A 17993-nucleotide genomic window follows, 5' to 3' on the forward strand; every position below is an offset into this window, starting at 1 on the left:
GGAAACCCAGATAATGAGCCAGTGGTGGAGAGGGTAACAAGATCAATGAATAAAGCCACATGCCATTATAAAGTACAAGCAGGCAGGCCCTCTCCAAGGATGGTGGTTACAAGAAAATGCGGGATATGGATCTAGGAGGCTGCCAAAACAGTACGTTTCTTTCTTTTTTTTTTTTTTTTTTATTATACTTTAAGTTCTAGGGTACATGTGCATAACATGCAGGTTTGTTACATATGTATACTTGTGCCATGTTGGTGTGCTGCACCCATCAACTCGTCAGCACCCGTCAACTCGTCATTTACATCAGGCAAAACTCAGAATGCAATCCCTCCCCCCCCTCATAATAGGCCCCGGTGTGTAATGTTCCCCTTCCTGAGTCCAAGTGATCTCATTGTTCAGTTCCCACCTATGACTGAGAACATGCGATGTTTGGTTTTCTGTTCTTGTGATCGTTTGCTGACAAACAGTACGTTTCTTAACCTAACCATATGTTTGTAGGCTGGCACCTTGGCATATAAGAGCATAAGTGAAATGAATTAAATGAGGAAACATTCACAAGTATCTTCAATCAGAATCATGATGTTCATTGTGGACTATTTATCTTGGCATGATCAGCTCTCTGTAGTTATTTGATGATTTTATGCAATGTATCAGATATTGTATCTTTTTACTCATTCTATGATTGGGTCCTTAAAATGTATCACATGACAATAACGTAAGAAAAATGGTACACATGCATTGACATCTTTGTAAGAACAGGACATACGTGTACTACTACAATTCTTATGGATCACCTATAAACATGAGGTTAAGTTGAGAAACTCCTTTTCAAGATAACTCAGTATTCACATTAATAGTTTGATTATAAAAAGGATGATGTCCAAATAATTTTTAGAAAAGGGCACTCTTATGTCATTAGGGAAGTGCTCTTTTTTAGGTGTCAGACCATTTTAGTTAGCAACCATCACTAAGGAGGTAACCATCTGTCATTATTTAGTGTCACAAGGAACGTTCATTGGCATTGCTGAAGTGAACTCTGCTGGCATGTTTCTCTCTTGTTTAGTTATGTCTGCAATTGGCCATATTTGCATAAAAGCCTACTGGCAAAGTCTAACAGAATTTTAAAATTAACTTGTTTTCAAGCACCATATATATTTCTTTTAATAAAAAAGGAAGCAAGAGCCACAATAAGTAATTTTTTTCTCATCAGGAATATTGCCTAGTTTATGACCATGAATATCATCAGATGAAAAGTCAATAAGTTTTATGATTTTCAGCTTCTAAAATCCATTGCTAAATCTGAGAAAAATCTGTTTTTCTTAAGTGACAGCAAGAAATATTCTATTCTTGGAATAGTATTAACATGTAGAGGAACATGGAGGGATATCATGTGATGTAAATACAATCTTATCTTTAATATAGACAGTGCATTATTTCCTTTTAATTGTAGAATCCAGCATAATTCCTTTCGTTACCTTGAGTGCTTTCACCTTATTTCATCTGGAAGTCATTTGCCTTTCATTCTATTCATCTTTTCTCAATTTTATACCCTTAAGATAAATTTTAAACATATAACAAATTGCCCATTAAATAGTTGGCCTTGTCAAACTGATAGGCAGGAAGGGAAAAAATTGCTCACTTCTAAAGGTCCATTTACTTATTAATGACAGCATAGGTTACTATATTTTCTTTGTACACATTACTTCATCCAAGGTAGAGAGCCGGGAGAAGTGTCATAAAAGCTCAGCTTTTGATTTAGATTCTATTTTTACAGAAGTGCTTTTGGAATATATAACATCTGCTTTACAAAGTGCTTAGGGGGGGCAAAACAGTATATCTAGTAAGGTTACTTCCTGTGGTTATACATGGAACACTGCTGGAAAGCCCATTCCATTTTATTACCTGTGAGACTTTGAGTAAGACACTTCATCTTGCTGAACCTTAGTTTTCTCATCTTATAAATAGGGTTAAAAATGACTACTCAACAGTGTTATTTTGAGAGTAAGCTATGTAAAGTAGTTTGAGTAGCTAGCACAGTTGACATTAAAGAAGTGATAGTCAATGTTGTTATTATCATCAATAATTACATATATATATATGGAACCGTTTGTAAATTAAAGTCACCCAAAGGACAATATTATATATTGCCAAGAGTTCCTAGTATAGCTTCGTTCCATTCATTATGAAGCATACAATTATACGAATTACAAAAAAGTTTATATGTTTGTTTTCATGCTTTGTAACTGATTTTACATTTTCATGACTATTTTTGCTAATTGATCTGTTGTCAAATATTTAGGGAATACTCATTGTGTTTCTACCAATGCCCTCTTTGAGTACAGGGCACATAACAAACCAGCAATCACCAGTATGTTTTCCTGTTCAGTACATCAACTTGATAAATATTTTGTGAACAAAATATCCAGGTGAAAAAAAATCAGCTAGATTATAAATAGTCTCTAAGAATTCACTATGAATCCTGACCAATTACTATTTTCCAATGCAGAGAGTATCTGATTTTCTCCCCTATCTGCTAAAATTCCTTCAGTAATTCTCACTGATTTTAGGAACAAGACCAAAACTTTGATGGCCTACACTCACCTGGTCTTCTCATAGGCCATACACCAGCCACATTTTCTTTCCATTCTTCAAAACCTTCATGCTGCTTCCTGTTACAGGGACTCTCACATTCTGAAACATTATTCTAAGTTTCCCTTTGTCTAGCTAAGTCACATTCAACTTCTAATAATTACTTACACATTATTTCCCCTGGGAAGCCAAAGCAGATAGTTTACCACATTCAGTTCCACAACCTTTGACTCTCATAGTACCAAGATCCTTTCCTTCAGCTGTAACAATTCATTTCCATTAAATAAGATATGTGGGTGTATATATATTTTGTAATATATGGTTTATATAATATGTCATAATGTATTACTTATATGTGAAGAGACTTTAAAAAGTTTGTGGAAAATGAAATTAAAAGACAAAAATAAAAAATAAAAACTTATTTCTAACATAAGCTTCATCAAATTCAAGACACTTTTGTAAGCAATGATACCAGCTATTTAATCCACCCCTAAAGAACAGAGGGTCTGGGAATTTAACCATGTCAATGCATTCTTTTAAAAAATATTTTAACTGAAGAAAACTGGGTGCCGTTTAAGGACTTTTTAAGATTAGAAAACAAAAAGAAGTCAGAAAGTGCTAAATCAGGACTATAAGGTGAATGCCTAATGATTTCCGATTGAAAGTCTCACAAAATTGCCATTGTTTGATGAGAGGAATGACCAGGAGCATTGTCATGATGGAGAAGGACTCTGGTGAAGTTTTCTGGGTGTTTTTCTGCTCAAGCTCTGGCTAATTTTCTGAAAACGCTCTCATAATAAACAGATGTCATCACTGTTTGGCCTTCCAGAAAGTCAACAAGGAGAATGCCTTGAACATCCCCTGTGTTGCCCTGGCCTTTGCTCTTGACCATTCTGCTTTTGCTTTAACTGGATCACTTCCACTTCTTGGTAGCCATTGCTGTGATTGTGCTTTGTCTTCAGGATCATACTGGTAAAGCCATGTTTCATCTCCTCCTGTTCTTTGAAGAAATGCTTCAGTATGTTGAATCTCACTTGTTTAAAATTCCCATAGAAAGCTCTGCTCCTGTCTTAGCTGATCTGGGCACAATGATTTTGGCACCCATTGAATGGCAAGTCTGCTCAACTTTAATTTTGCAGTCTGAATTGTGTGAGCTGAACTAATTGAGATGTCTATGGTGTTGGCTATTGTTTATTCTGTTAATCACTGGTCCTCTTCAATTGGGGAACAAAAAGATAAATTCTTTCCTCCCAAATGGATGTGGATGGTCTGCTTCTGCAGACTTCATCTAAGCATTGTCTCATTCCTTCTTAAAATGAGTTATCCATTTGCAAACTGCTGATTTATTTGGGGCTTTGTCGTCATAAACTTTTCATAAAGTATCAATTGTTTCACCGTTTTTTCACTCAAGCTTCATCATAAATGTAACGTCTGTTCTTACTTCAATTGTAGCAGAATTCATGTTGTTCTGGTAGGGGCTGTTTTCAAACTGATGTCTTATACTTCTTGGTGCCTCAAACTAGATCCTATTCAGAAAAGTTATAACATGTTAGTATAAGTTTATTTGGGTTTAAACAAAATTTGAAACCCATGCATAGTTTTTTAATAATATGCATTTCCATAAACATTTTGAAGTTCTCTCATATTATACAGTATATCATGTTTTATATATTATCTAGTATAATATATAGAAATTTCTAGCTACATCTTTAGATAGGAGCTCTGTATCTGGGACAGTATGTCAAGATGGATTTGGTTTATTTAAATACCATCAACATCTTTCCTGCTGTAGAAAACAAAATCTATCTTTAAGAATACCAATGGCTCCATGCCACTGAGCAATTTTATTCCTAGATATCTATTCAAGATAAATTAAAGCATATATCTACATAAAGATTTGTACAATAATATTCACAGCAGGTTCATTCATATTAGCCCCATACTGGGAACAACCTAAATATTCAATGGAGACAAAATGTGGCATATCCATAAGATAGACTACTATTCAGCAGTAAATGAAAATGAAGTACTGAAATGTGCAGCATTATGGCTGAACCTCAAAAACATGTTATGTGAAAAAAGCCAAACACAAGAGACCACATATTGTAAGATTTCACTTGTATAAAATGCCTAGGACAAAAACAAATTTACAGAGACAAACAGATTAATGATTACCTGGGACTGGGGTTAATATCGGGGATTAACTTTAAATTGGCATGAGGGAACCTATTGAGGGAACTAGAATGTTCTAGAATTGATTTACAGTGGTAACTGCATCATGGTTAAGTTACTAAAAATCATGGTGTAGTTATAAAAATGTAAGAAACCAAGTTAGAGAAAACTGATCAGAATGATGGTGTACATGCAAAACACTGCACAACATCAGGCTAGAGCTGAAAGGTCAGTGTGATGACTGACACTGAGTATCAACTTGATTGAATTGAAGGATATAAAATATTGAACCTGGGTGTATCTGTGAGGGTGTTGCCAGAGGAGACTAACATTTGAGTCGGGCTGAGAAAGGCAGACCCACCCTTAATGTGGGCGGGCACAATCTAATCAGCTGCCAGCATGGCTAGAATCTAAGCAGGTAGAAAAATGTGTAAAAAAAGACTGGCCTAGCCTCCCAGCCCACATCTTTCTCCCATGCTGGATACTTCCTGCCCTCGAACATCGGACTCCAAGTTATTCAGTTTTGGAATTCAGACTGGCTCTCCTTGCTCCTCAGCCCACAGATGGCCTTTTGTGGAACCCTGTGATTGGGTGAGTTAATACTTAATAAACTCCCCTTTGTCTGTGTGTGTGTGTGTGGGTGTGTGTATATATATATGTGTGTGTGTGTGTGTATATATATATTTATTTATTTATTTATTTATTCCATTAGTTCTGTTCTTCTTGAGATCCCTAATATAGTCAATAAGCCTGAAGTAACACTATGTTTTAAAAATAATCCCACTTGATATATGCTTACCAGCTTTTCCCCAAATGTTAATATGTGATGAAAATAAATGTTACCACTTAAAAGCTGACTCTCTGCTTAATTCCTCATCTCAGATGTATATTCCATGTAACAAACTGCACACGTACCTCCTGTATCTAAAATAAAAGTTGAAATTAAAAAAAAATGTATTTCTGATATAAAATAGCTTTGGAAGATAGAAAGAATTAGCCATTATGATTTTCTTGAAGGAGAAAAGGTAAAACATGTACTAATTTCACCGCAATACAAAACAGTATATGATTGGGACCAGGAGAGTGGTTGTGCTTTTAAATTGTTTTTTTAAAAAATTCTTAAATGCACCAGTTAAGACTAAATTAGAGCAACACTGTATTTGAACTCAATCTTAAATACATGCATGCATGCATATATACATGCATATATTCAATTGTTCATTCATACATACACAACTCTGCTTACTCATTTACCGTATGCATGACACTCTCAATAAAACCTCTCATAACTATTGGCAACTTCGATGTCAATGTAGATATCTGTTTACCCTAGGTACTCTGTTTCTAGGCCTCCTTTTCATCCATGAGCTTCTCCTCAGCCAATCATTCTATAATCACATGCTAATTTAGTCATTACCTGTATATGCTTATTCATCCTCAAAAAAAGTTTCCTTACCATATACAAAAATAAACTTCAGATAGATTAAGAACTTAAATGTAAGACCTAAAACTATAAAAATTCTAGAAGAAAACCTAGGAAATAACCTTCTGGGCATTAGCCTAAAAACTACTTTATGATTAAGACCTCAAAAGCAAATGCAACAAAACCAAAAATAGACAAATGGATCTCAATTAAAGCAAAGAGCTTCTTTTTGCACAGCAACAGAAATAACTGACAGAGTAAACACAACCTACAGAATGGGAGAAAAATGTTTGCAAACTATGCATGTGTATTAGTATGTTCTCACACTGCTATAAAAATTACCTGAGACTGGATAATCTATGAAGAAAAGAGGTTTAATTGGCTCATGGTTCTGCAGGCTGTACAGGAGGCATGGCTTGGGGAGGCCTCAGGAAACTTACAATCAGGGCAGAAGGTGAAGGGGAAGCTAGCATGACCTACATGACTGGAGCAAGAGGAAGAGAGCAAAAGGGGAAGTGCCACACTTTTAAACAACCTGATCTTGTGAGAACTCACTCACTCTCACGAGAACAGCAAGGGGGAAATCCACCCCCTTGATCCAATCACCTCCCACTATGTCCCTCCCTCAACATTGGGAATTACAATTGGACATGAGATTTGTGTGGGGACACGGAGCCAAACCATATCAGCATCTGTCAAAGGACTAATATCCAGAATCTATCAGGAACGCAAACAAATAAAGAGAAAAAATAAAAACCAAAATACCCCATTAAAAAAGTGGGGAAAGCACTGAACAGTCATTTCTCAAAAGAAGATATACTTCTTTTGAGGCCAACAAACATAGGAAAAATGCTCAATACCACTAATCATCAGAGAAAATTAAGACCACAACGGGATACCATCTCACACCAGTCAGAATGGCTCTTACTAAAAGTCAAAGGCCAGGCACAGTGCCTCAAGCCTGTAATCCCAGGACTTTGGGAGGATAATGTGGGCATATCTCTTAAGTCCATGAGGTCGAGACCAGCCTAGGCAACATGGCAAAACCCTGTATCTACAAAAAATACAAAAATTAGCTGGGCGTGATGGGAAGCACCTGTCGTCCCTGCTACTCAGAAGGCTGAGGTGGGAGGATCACCTGAGCCTGGGGAGGTCAAAGCAGCAGTGAGCCATGATCATGCCACTGCACTCCAGCCTGGGCAACAGAGTGATACCTTGTCTCAAAAAATAAAAAGTCAAAAAATAACTTTTTTGACATCAGGGAGAATGTGTATAAAAGGGAATAATTATACACTGTTGGTGGGAATGTACACTAGTACACAACCTCTATGGAAAACAGTATGAGGATTTCTCAAGGAACTAAAAATAGAACTACCATTCAACCCAGCAATTCCACTACTAGGTATCTACCCAAAGTAAAAGAAATTGTTATATCAAAAAGATGCCGGCACTTGTATGTTTATTGCAGCACTATACATAATAGTAAAGTCATGGACTCAACCTAAGTCTTCATCAATGATTGACTGGACAAAGAAACTGTGGTACTCTCTGAAGACTACTTCTTCCAGTACCCTGACTTCAACAATTCTTTGACCTTAGAAGGACCAACAATCTACCAGGTTTGTATGTTTTCTGCCACTTCTCTCAACCCACTACAATATCCTTACTTTTCGTTTTACTTAGATTAGATTCTCCTATACAACATTATAATAACTCCCTTACACATACTCTCTATTTAATCCTTTCTCATTTTTCTCATTGAACTTTCCTGAAATCTTGAGTTGTAACAGTTTGAGGTAGGACCTGAAATAGGATAATGTTGGTGGACATTTAAAATGGACTGGAACTAGTCACTAAACAAGGGGAGGAATTATAACAGTACCAGAAAGATATCTGACTCAACTGCCACACTGATTGAGAAATGGTATATGATAGGGGTGAAAAAAGCAAACAGTTGAAGATCCAAATTTCTAAAATATTTTTGAATTTTACATCCAGATCAGTGTAAAAACTGTAATAACCTAGTATTTTGACAAATTAGAGCCAAAATAATAAGTTTGTCTTTGTTTTAATTCTTGCTTCATAAATTGAGAAATGCAAACTCATTCTAAAGGGTCACCAAATCAAGGATAGAAATCTAACATTTAGTCTCACATGTACACTGTTAAAGAACATAGTATTCTCATCCTGGCCAACATGATGAAACCTCGTCTCTACTAAAAATACAAAAATTAGCTGGGCATAATGGTGCGTGCCTGTAATCCCAGCTACTCGGGAGGCTGAGGCAGGAGAATTGCTTGAACCAGGGAGTCGGAGATTGCAGGAGCCGAGATCGTGCCACTGCACTCCAGCCTGGTGACAGAGCGAGACTCCATCTCAAACAAACAAACAACAACAACAACAAAAATATCATAGTATTTTAACATGATCATCTTGATTTCTACTCTGATTTCTACTTGCTTCCCTTAGAGGTTAAAACAAAAAATACTGGTTTCTAGCTTCAATGTGTATTATCTAAAAGCCTGTCAGTAGAATTACCATATAAGTATTTTCCTAAAACTTGAGAAGTTAGCTAAATATATTTGTTTCTTGACATCTACTATACAGCCAACATTGAGTTACTTGCATCTGTTTTAGGCTTATGCCACATAATGAATGTCATTCATTGACAGCTTAATTCTGTTGTGCTGATTATCTCAAACCCGAATTTTATGGCAATGCAGACTCACTCTCTAGCTTACCTTTATATGCCTGATAGAATGTATAATTACAGTTGGGATTAGCCTAATCCATTCTCTACTTAATGAGCTGAATGAATATTAAACCCCAAATGGAAAGGAATTCAGCATATTTTAACTCTTCTTCACTCTGGCATGATTTTATTTTTACAACTTCACTTAGCTTGATCCATTACCACTCCCCCATTCATTCCAGCACACACTCTAAATCAACTCATTTCATAATCTTGTGAGTTGAAATCAGTGGCATTTGACCTGGAAATAAAAATGTTATGATTATTAAACCACAAGAAGGCAACTGGTAATTTGAATTTCAGTATTTGCATTTTAATGCACATGTGGAGAGAACATTTTGATAATAATGATTTATCTTTGGATAAAATCCATTCTCTAAATGAGATTGAATCAAGAAGTCTGAATCGGTTGCAACAGATGACCTTTAATATTGATATCAAGACTGATAACCTATTACTCTATTAATTCCTCAGCAATATTCATATCACAAAGAATAAAAAGATCATGTACGTATTTTGAAATGGACCTATTTTTTTTCCTCTGGCACACTCATTTCTTATGAAATGTGATCCTGATAGTTAAAAAGAATATCAGAAATTGTTTACATAGAAAACATTTAAGTTCTGGAAGTAAACCCAAAGAATGTCTATTTAATGAACATATATAATGTGCAACTTAGTGATTGGGGCATGGCATGAATGACACTAATATACATAGTACTTGTCTACTCAAATAAGTTTTGAGATAGTTTTTCAGACAAAATGAAAAACTTACACAAAATTTAGGATAATATAATGGAAGATGCAGGGAACTCAGACCAAATAACACAAAACATTATATAATAAATTAATAAACAATATATTAAGTTAGTTTAAAAAATAATTAACTATAGAGAAATAAACCAGTAACTCTAGTTTCCCTTCCAGTAATGGTCGAATAGCTTCTTTCAGAATAACTTTCTTACAGAAAAAGTATTATAAATTCTGGTGCAAAGACTACTTGAAGGCACTACAGAACGGCCAAAATTGAATAAAAACAGGAGGAAAGTGAAGGACTTTGGGTAAAACTCCTGGGTAATTTCTTCTTGCTTGAGGGCAAACCCCTATTTTGGTGAGGCTTCTGGAACTAAAGAATACTTCTGTTGGTTACTGGCTTCAGGAGTGAGAAGACAGAGTTTGGGTTCCAAAATAGCTGAAATATGATGGAGGAAATTCTGAAAGGAGTGAGCCACATAAAGACGAGTCCCCAGATATATATATACAAATTCTGCCTACATTCCTCAACAGCCCCTGAATTTGGCAAGAGTTGGGGAAAATAAAACATCTGTAAGGCTGAAAGAATTGAATAGTTTCAGCTGCCATCTGTCAAGGAGGTGGGAGTTGAGGGACTTGGTATGGGCAGGTATCAAGTTGGGATTTAATTCGTTCGAATTAGCTTGCAGCTATGACAAAAAGTAAGAGAGAGAGAGAGAGATCAGAATCCAGAATCTACATCTCATTTACAATGTGCACACGATAACAAAATTTTGCTAATTATGTGTGGAAACAGAGAAATGTGACTCATACTCAAGAGCAAAAGCCCTACATGTACCAAAAAGCTACAGCTTACATTATATGTAATGAGGAAATATTGGATGCTTTTCCCCTGTGGTTGAGAAGAAGGCAGAGTCAGCTCTCTATTCAATTTGCACCAAAGTTACTAAGTAGTGGAGAACAAAAAATGAAGGCATAAAAACTAGAAGAGAATGACACTGTATTTATTCACAGATTACCTGAATATTTTTGTAGAAAACTCTAAGGAATACATTTTAAAAGTGTTACAAAAAAAAGTGATTTCAGCAAGAACACAGGATACAGGATTGATATGAAAATATGACTTATACTTTTATACAGTCGTAATGAAAAACTGAAAAAAATCCATTTACAACATAGAAATACTTAAGATGCTGATAATTTTATAGAAGATATTTAAAACTCTTCCATTAAAACAACAAAACATGAGAAAAATCAATGAAGACTTGAATAAATGAAGATAGATGTCATGTCTATGGGACTGGAAAATTCAATAGTGTCAAATTGTCAATTCTCTCCAGTTGATATATAGATTAATTTCAATCTATATAATAATCACAGCAGGGTATATTTTGTAGAAATTAACATTTTGAAATATAAAATATATATAGGGTTGTAAGAGGACTTAGAATTACTTAAAAAAATGGAAAATATGATTTCATTGGGGGATTTTATACTACTTGACTTTAAGACCATATAAAGTTATGGTAATCATGGCATAATGATAGACAATAGTTCAATGGAATAGAATAAGTAATGCATATATATATACCCTCACTTAGACAGATAATTGATTTTTTGACCTAGGCATGCACATGGGCATTTGTGCACATGCACACACACATACACACATCAGTAGGAAAGTATAATCAACAGATGGTGCTGGAATAACTAGGACCTGGAAAATCCATAAACCCTTACTGTTACCTCACAATCTCCACAAAAATTGACATAATGGGAGTTATATACCTAAATGTAAAAAAGCCAGACATGTCTCTTTTTCTCGCTGGAACCATGGAGGGTGTAGAAGAGAAGAAGAAGGTTCCTGCTGTGCCAGAAACCCTTAAGAAAAAGCGAAGACATTTCACAGAGCTGAAGATCAAGCGCCTGAGAAAGAAGTTTGCCCAAAAGATGCTTCGAAAGGCAAGGAGGAAGCTTATCTATGAAAAAGCGAAGCACTATCACAAGGAATATAGGCAGATGTACAGAACTGAAATTCAAATGGCAAGGATGGCAAGAAAAGCTGGCAACTTCTATGTACCTGCTGAACCCAAATTGGCATTTGTCATCAGGATCAGAGGTATCAATGGTGTGAGCCCAAAGGTCCGAAAGGTGTTGCAGCTTCTTCGCCTTAGTCAAATCTTCAATGGAAGCTTTGTGAAGCTCAACAAGGTTTCAGTTAACATGCTGAGGATTGTAGAGCCATAGATTGCATGGGGGTACCCAAATCTGATGTCAGTAAATGAGTTAATCTACAAGCGTGGTTATGGTAAAATCAGTAAGAAGCGAATTGCTTTGACAGATAACGTTTTGATTGCTCGATCTCTTGGTAAATATGGCATCATCTGCATGGATGATCTGATTAACGAGATCTATACTGTTGGAAAATGCTTCAAAGAAGCAAATAACTTCTTGTGGTCCTTCAAATTATCTTCTCCACGAGGCAGAATGAAGAAAAAGACCACCCATTTTGTAGAAGGTGGAGATGCTGGCAACAGGGAGGATGAGATCAACAGGCTTATTAAAAGAATGAACTAAGGTGTCTACCATGATTATTTTTCTAAGCTGGCCGGTTAATAAACAGTACCTGCTCTCAAAGTGAAAAAGAAAAAAGCCAGACATATAAAACTTCGTGAAGAAAACATATAATATCTTTACTAACTTGAAGTAGGCAAAGATTTCTTAGCACGACATGAAACAATTACCATCACAGACAAAAAATTATACCTTAGATGTTATCAAAATGGAAACATTTTCACATCAAGAGATACAATTAAGAAAATTAATTCATAAACCACAGGCCTGGAGACATTATGTGCAAATTATGTATGTGACAAAGCATTGGTATGCAGAATATACAAATTCACTAACTCAGCAAAGTAATTATATACAATAGGCAAAAGTATTGAACAGGGACATTACAATGTAGCCATACATGAATAATAGTTACAGTGAAAAAGACTGACATCACCAAATATTGAAGAGGATAGAGAGCAACTGAAAGAAATCAAATGCAATGTTTTTTCTTTTGTTTTGTTTTTAAAATGGCACAACCATTTTTAAAACTGTGTGAAAGTTTCTAATGAAGTTAAACATATGCATATCCTATGATGAAGTAATTCAACTTCTAGGTATTTATCCAAAAGAAAAATCTTTTAATTCCCATTAAAACATTTGTACAGGAATGTTAATCGCAGTTTTATTCACAATAGCAAAAACTGGATGTAATTCAAGTATCTGTTAAGAGAATGAATAAACAGGTTATGGTGTATTATATAAAGGTACACTACTCAACAAGAAAAAGGACTAAACTACAGATACATTTAACATCATAAACATTACAATCACCGAAAGAATCTGGACACAAAATAGTATATAGTATACGATTTTTTATATGAAGTTCTAGGGCAGAAAACATTAACTTATTAGGAAACAAATTAGTAAAGTGGTTATTAGGGTTCTGAGGAGTTGACAGGAAAGGAGGAGGAGGAAAATCTGTGGGGAGATGGAAATATTGTACATCTTGATGGAGGTGTGGGTTTCACCAGTGTATGCATGTGTATGCATTTGTCAAAACTCATCAAATCTCACAGTTAAGATCTTTATATTTTAGGGCATGTAAATTTCAACACACACACAGAATTATAAAAAATAATACACTCAATTTGGGAATCTTACTTTTCACAGTCGTGTGGGTTAGCAAATCTGAAACTGTTTTACGTGTTTCTAGGCTTGAGAAAATAGATTAGTATATTGAGGATAATAGAAGCATATGCATTTTTCCACAGAGGTTGTGTTAATGTACACTCACACCAATAGCATATAACAGTTATTGTTGTTCAACATCCTCATCAAAACCAGATACTTTATGCCTTTTTATTCTAGAAGCAAGCTGAATTTTAGTCCCCACTGCACATTTGGTCAGGAGTCTTTGTGTAAGACACTGTTTGCAGAGAATAGCTCTTAGAGCAGCTGACTAGAATGTTCCAGCATATAAAGGATAAGTAAAAGAAAAATCAGTGTGTTTGAATGAGAAAGAGCTACCAATAGAGCAGAAAGACAAATAGGAAGAGCAGTATCATGGAGAAAAATGGAAAAGAACTAAAGGAAAGACTGATGAACAGTATTGAAGCTAGAAGTCTCACAAAAATAAAAACAATAAAGTGTTCATTTGACTTGGTGTTTAGGAAGTAACTGGTGTCATTAGTGAGACAAGAGTGACTGATTTAGAGTGTGTGGGGAGATGGATAAGGGTTTGGTGTAAGCCAGTTGCTATGAATTGAAGAAATGATGAAATATGTGAATATAAGCTTAAATACAAAGGACAGTTAGACCATAATTGAGAGAGGGATTTTATACCAAAATATTTTTTAAATGGATGTGTTCACTTGTTCATATAAAGATAAAGAGCCAAAAAAAGGAGTAGGGATTTTGAAAGAGTTAAATAGAATAAAAAAATTTCTGTGGATGATTGGAATATATAGGGTCTAGATAACAGTTTGGAGATAAGAGTAAGAGGGCCCAAGGCAAACTTAGGATCACTACCATTTATTTGGTGCTTATTTAATGTTTTGGGCACTATTCTATCTCATTTGTAAGCCTGAAAACGGTGTTATGAAAGATTACTGTTTCATCATCACATAGCTAAGAAAACCAAAACACAGAGTCATAAAGTAACCTGTATGAATTGTACAATTAGGAAATTACAGAACCAGGGTTCGAAACCACATAATATAGCACCAAAAGCCAAGCTCTTTTTTTTTTTTTTTTTTTTTTGAGACGGAGTCTTGCTCTGTCGCCCAGGCTGGAGTGCAGTGGCCGGATCTCAGCTCACTGCAAACTCTGCCTCCCAGGTTCACGCCATTCTCCTGCCTCAGCCTCCCAAGTAGCTGGGACTACAGGCGTATGCCACCACGCCTGGCTAATTTTTTGTATTTTTTAGTAGAGATTGGATTTCACCATGTTAGCCAGGATGGTCTCGATCTCCTGACCTCGTGATCCACCCGTCTCGGCCTCCCAAAGTGCTGGGATTACAGGCTTGAGCCACCGCGCCCGGCCACAAGCCAAGCTCTTAATCACTACTGTCCATTGCCCTAGAATAGAAACTAAAGAGTAAAATGTATGATGGCACAGCTTGGTCCTTATTTGATACAGATAAACCTAGATTCAGGCTGAACAATCAATTCTTATCCAAAATTTCTTTCCAAGATTTGGCCTTTGCATTTGTTGTATTATAATTTTTTGATACCATGAGTCCATAAAGTGTATATATCACAGAAAGATCCCTTGCCTTTAATACCAGGAAATTCCCTCAAATGTTAATAAAAACAGTATTCATTAACAAGTAAGTGCCTTTTTAATGTTGTTGCTAAGGTAAGTCTCATATTTGTTTATTAAAATATCTTCTGTTTTTCACACTACTGATTCCACATGAAGTCCGTTTATTAAAGAAAAGAGTGCTTAAGATAGTGTAGAAATAAGAACATTAAAGAATAAACAGAAGTAAAATGTACTGCTAAAATTATTAAATAACCAAAAAAAATAAGAATCATTGTTTCCTCATTTGTGTTTATAAATATCTCTCTTTATAAGTTATTAACAATGAGAGACAGACCCAATACTTATGAAGCAATTGTTACAGAATCATGTCTTGTAACTTTGTATTGTGGTCGCTTTTGTATGATGCAACTTTGTTAATAGAATAAATAAAATGGTATTTATTCCAAACAACCTTTTGAAATCTACTGTTGGAAACACAAGGAAAAATATGCTTAAGATCTTGTGTGTAAGAACTTCCCCAAAGTTCTGTTTTCAACTTCTTTAGCTTTCTGTCTGCATAGTATTATTTGATAAGCTCATATCCCCAGGGTGCTCAAGTCAAATCTCTGCCATGATTTCCAAATCTGGCAGTCTCCAAACTCACTGCTAAGAATGCTGAATCAAACTGACATCAACTTGACAGGTCTATCAAATTTTTTATTTCAGAGAGATTTATAAATCAGACCCTTCCATATTCATTCCATTGCAATGGCATTAGATTAATATATTTTCTTTTCAGCATCCATATTTATTCATTCTAAATGTCCACATTTTCCTGTATGCTTTCTGAGTACCATGTAGGATGTACTGCGTACAATCTGGTCAGGTCCAGATTGTTTCATTTGATACTCTTCCCACAACTTCTCATTTTCTTCATATATTAATTCATTAAACAAATATTTATTGAATGCCTACTATGTTCTTAGGACATGTCTTCATGGGGTTTGCATTCTAGCTGAAGGGCAGTAAATGTACTAAATGATATAATAGTGTTGTCCAATAGAACTTTCTGCTATTATGGAAATGTCCTGTAATATCTGCATTGTTCAATATGATAGACAGGAGTCATATGTACCTGTTAAGCACTTGGAACATGGTTAATGCATCTAAAGAAATACTTTATTTTATTTAAATTTAGTTAATTAGTATCTATATTTAAATATCCACAGGTAGTTAGTGGAGCCACACTCAACCACGTAGATATTAAATTTAGCACATTTTATAGTGAAAAATATTTTTAAAAAGAGCAGGGTAAGAGGACTGCAACAGGACTGTCCAAAGAGAGGTTAGAATTGTAAATGGGGTAATTAGAGTATGTTTCCTTGAGAAGGTGACAATTGATGTGACAAAGACCTGAAAGAGGGAGACAGTTAACCATGATGTCACTTTGAGGAAGAACATTTCACACACAGGGAATGACCTGTGCAAAAATTCCTTTGGTAACATTGTGCCTGGCATATTGAAGTGAAATCTACTTTCCTTTATCTTCAACCCACTGATTCTAGATCTTTTTCAAAACAAATGCTTTCTTTCCTACTTTCTTCTCAAAATGACAACCCTTTCAAATATTCGAAGACTACTTATGGCTATATTTTTGCTTACTCCATAGTAAATTTCCTAATGGTATAGTTGTTCACCTATTTATTTATTACATTATATCAAAATATTTTTATTTTTCCAGCTTTATTAAGGTATAATTTACAATTAAAATTGTATATATTTATGGTGTACAATGTGATGTTTTGATGTATGTATACACTGTGAGATGATTAAATTAATAAAATTAACATATCCATCACCTCACATCGTTATTTTTTGTGGTAAGAACATTTAAAATCTACTCTCAGCAATCTTCAAGTACACAATACATTATTATTAGCTGTAGTCACCATGCTGTATAATAGTTCTCCAAAGATTATTCCTCTTGTCTGACTGAAACTTTGTACCCTTTGACTAGTATCTCCCCATTTCTATCCCCTACATCCAGGCCCTGGTAAACCACCATTCGACTCTCATTTTATCAGTTCAACTTTTTCAGACTCCTCATAAAAGTGAGATCATGCAGTGTTTGTCTTTCTGTGCCTAGCTTATCTTACTTAACATAATGTCCTCCAGATTCATCAATGTCGTTGTGAATGACAGGATTGTGTCCTTTCTTAAAGCTGACTAGTATTCCAGTGTATGCATCTATGTGTGTGTATATGTCACATTTTCTTAATCTGTTCATCTGTCAATGGACACTTATGTTGATTTTACATGTTGGCTATTGCAGATAACGCAATGAACATGAGAGTACAGATATTTCTTCAACACACAAATTGCATTTTATTTGGATATATACCCAGAAGAAGGATTGCTGTATCATCTGATAGCCCTATTTTTAATTTTTTGAGAAACTTCTATGCAGTTTTCCATCATGGATTTACTAATTTACATTCCCACCAACCATGTACAAAGGTTCACTTTCCTCCACATCCTCAGCAAGACTGGTTGTCTTTTTCTTTTTAGTAATAGTCATTGTGACAGATGTGAATTAAGATCTCACTGTGGTTTTAACTTGCATTTCCTGTTGATTAGTGATATTGAACATTTAAAAATATATATCAGCCACTTATACGTCTTATTTTGAGAAATATTTATTCTGATTTTATGTTCATTTTTTAAAATCACGCTATTTGTTTTCTTTCTATTGAGCTATTTGAGTTCCTTATATATTTTAGATATTAGCTCCGTATTAGATATATGGTCTCCAAATATTTTCTTTTATTTCATAGCTTGTCTATCCACCCTGCTGATTATATTATTTGCTGTGCAAAAGCTTTTTAGTTTAACACAATCCCATTTGTCTATTTTTGCTTCTGTTGCTTGTGATTTTGGAGTCATAGCAAAAAAAGAATCTTTGCCAAAACTATTGTCAAGAAACGTTTTCCCTATGTTTTCTTCTAA

General features: G+C 35.0%; 1 pseudogene; it reads left to right on the plus strand.

Annotated features, from left to right (window-relative positions):
• The first annotated feature begins 11522 nt into the window (after positions 1–11522).
• Positions 11523–12334, plus strand: LOC112616079 (annotated as a pseudogene).
• The last annotated feature ends 5659 nt before the right edge of the window (positions 12335–17993 follow it).

The sequence above is a fragment of the Theropithecus gelada genome, chromosome X (genome assembly GCF_003255815.1).
Source record: "Theropithecus gelada isolate Dixy chromosome X, Tgel_1.0, whole genome shotgun sequence".
Lineage (NCBI taxonomy): Eukaryota > Metazoa > Chordata > Mammalia > Primates > Cercopithecidae > Theropithecus > Theropithecus gelada.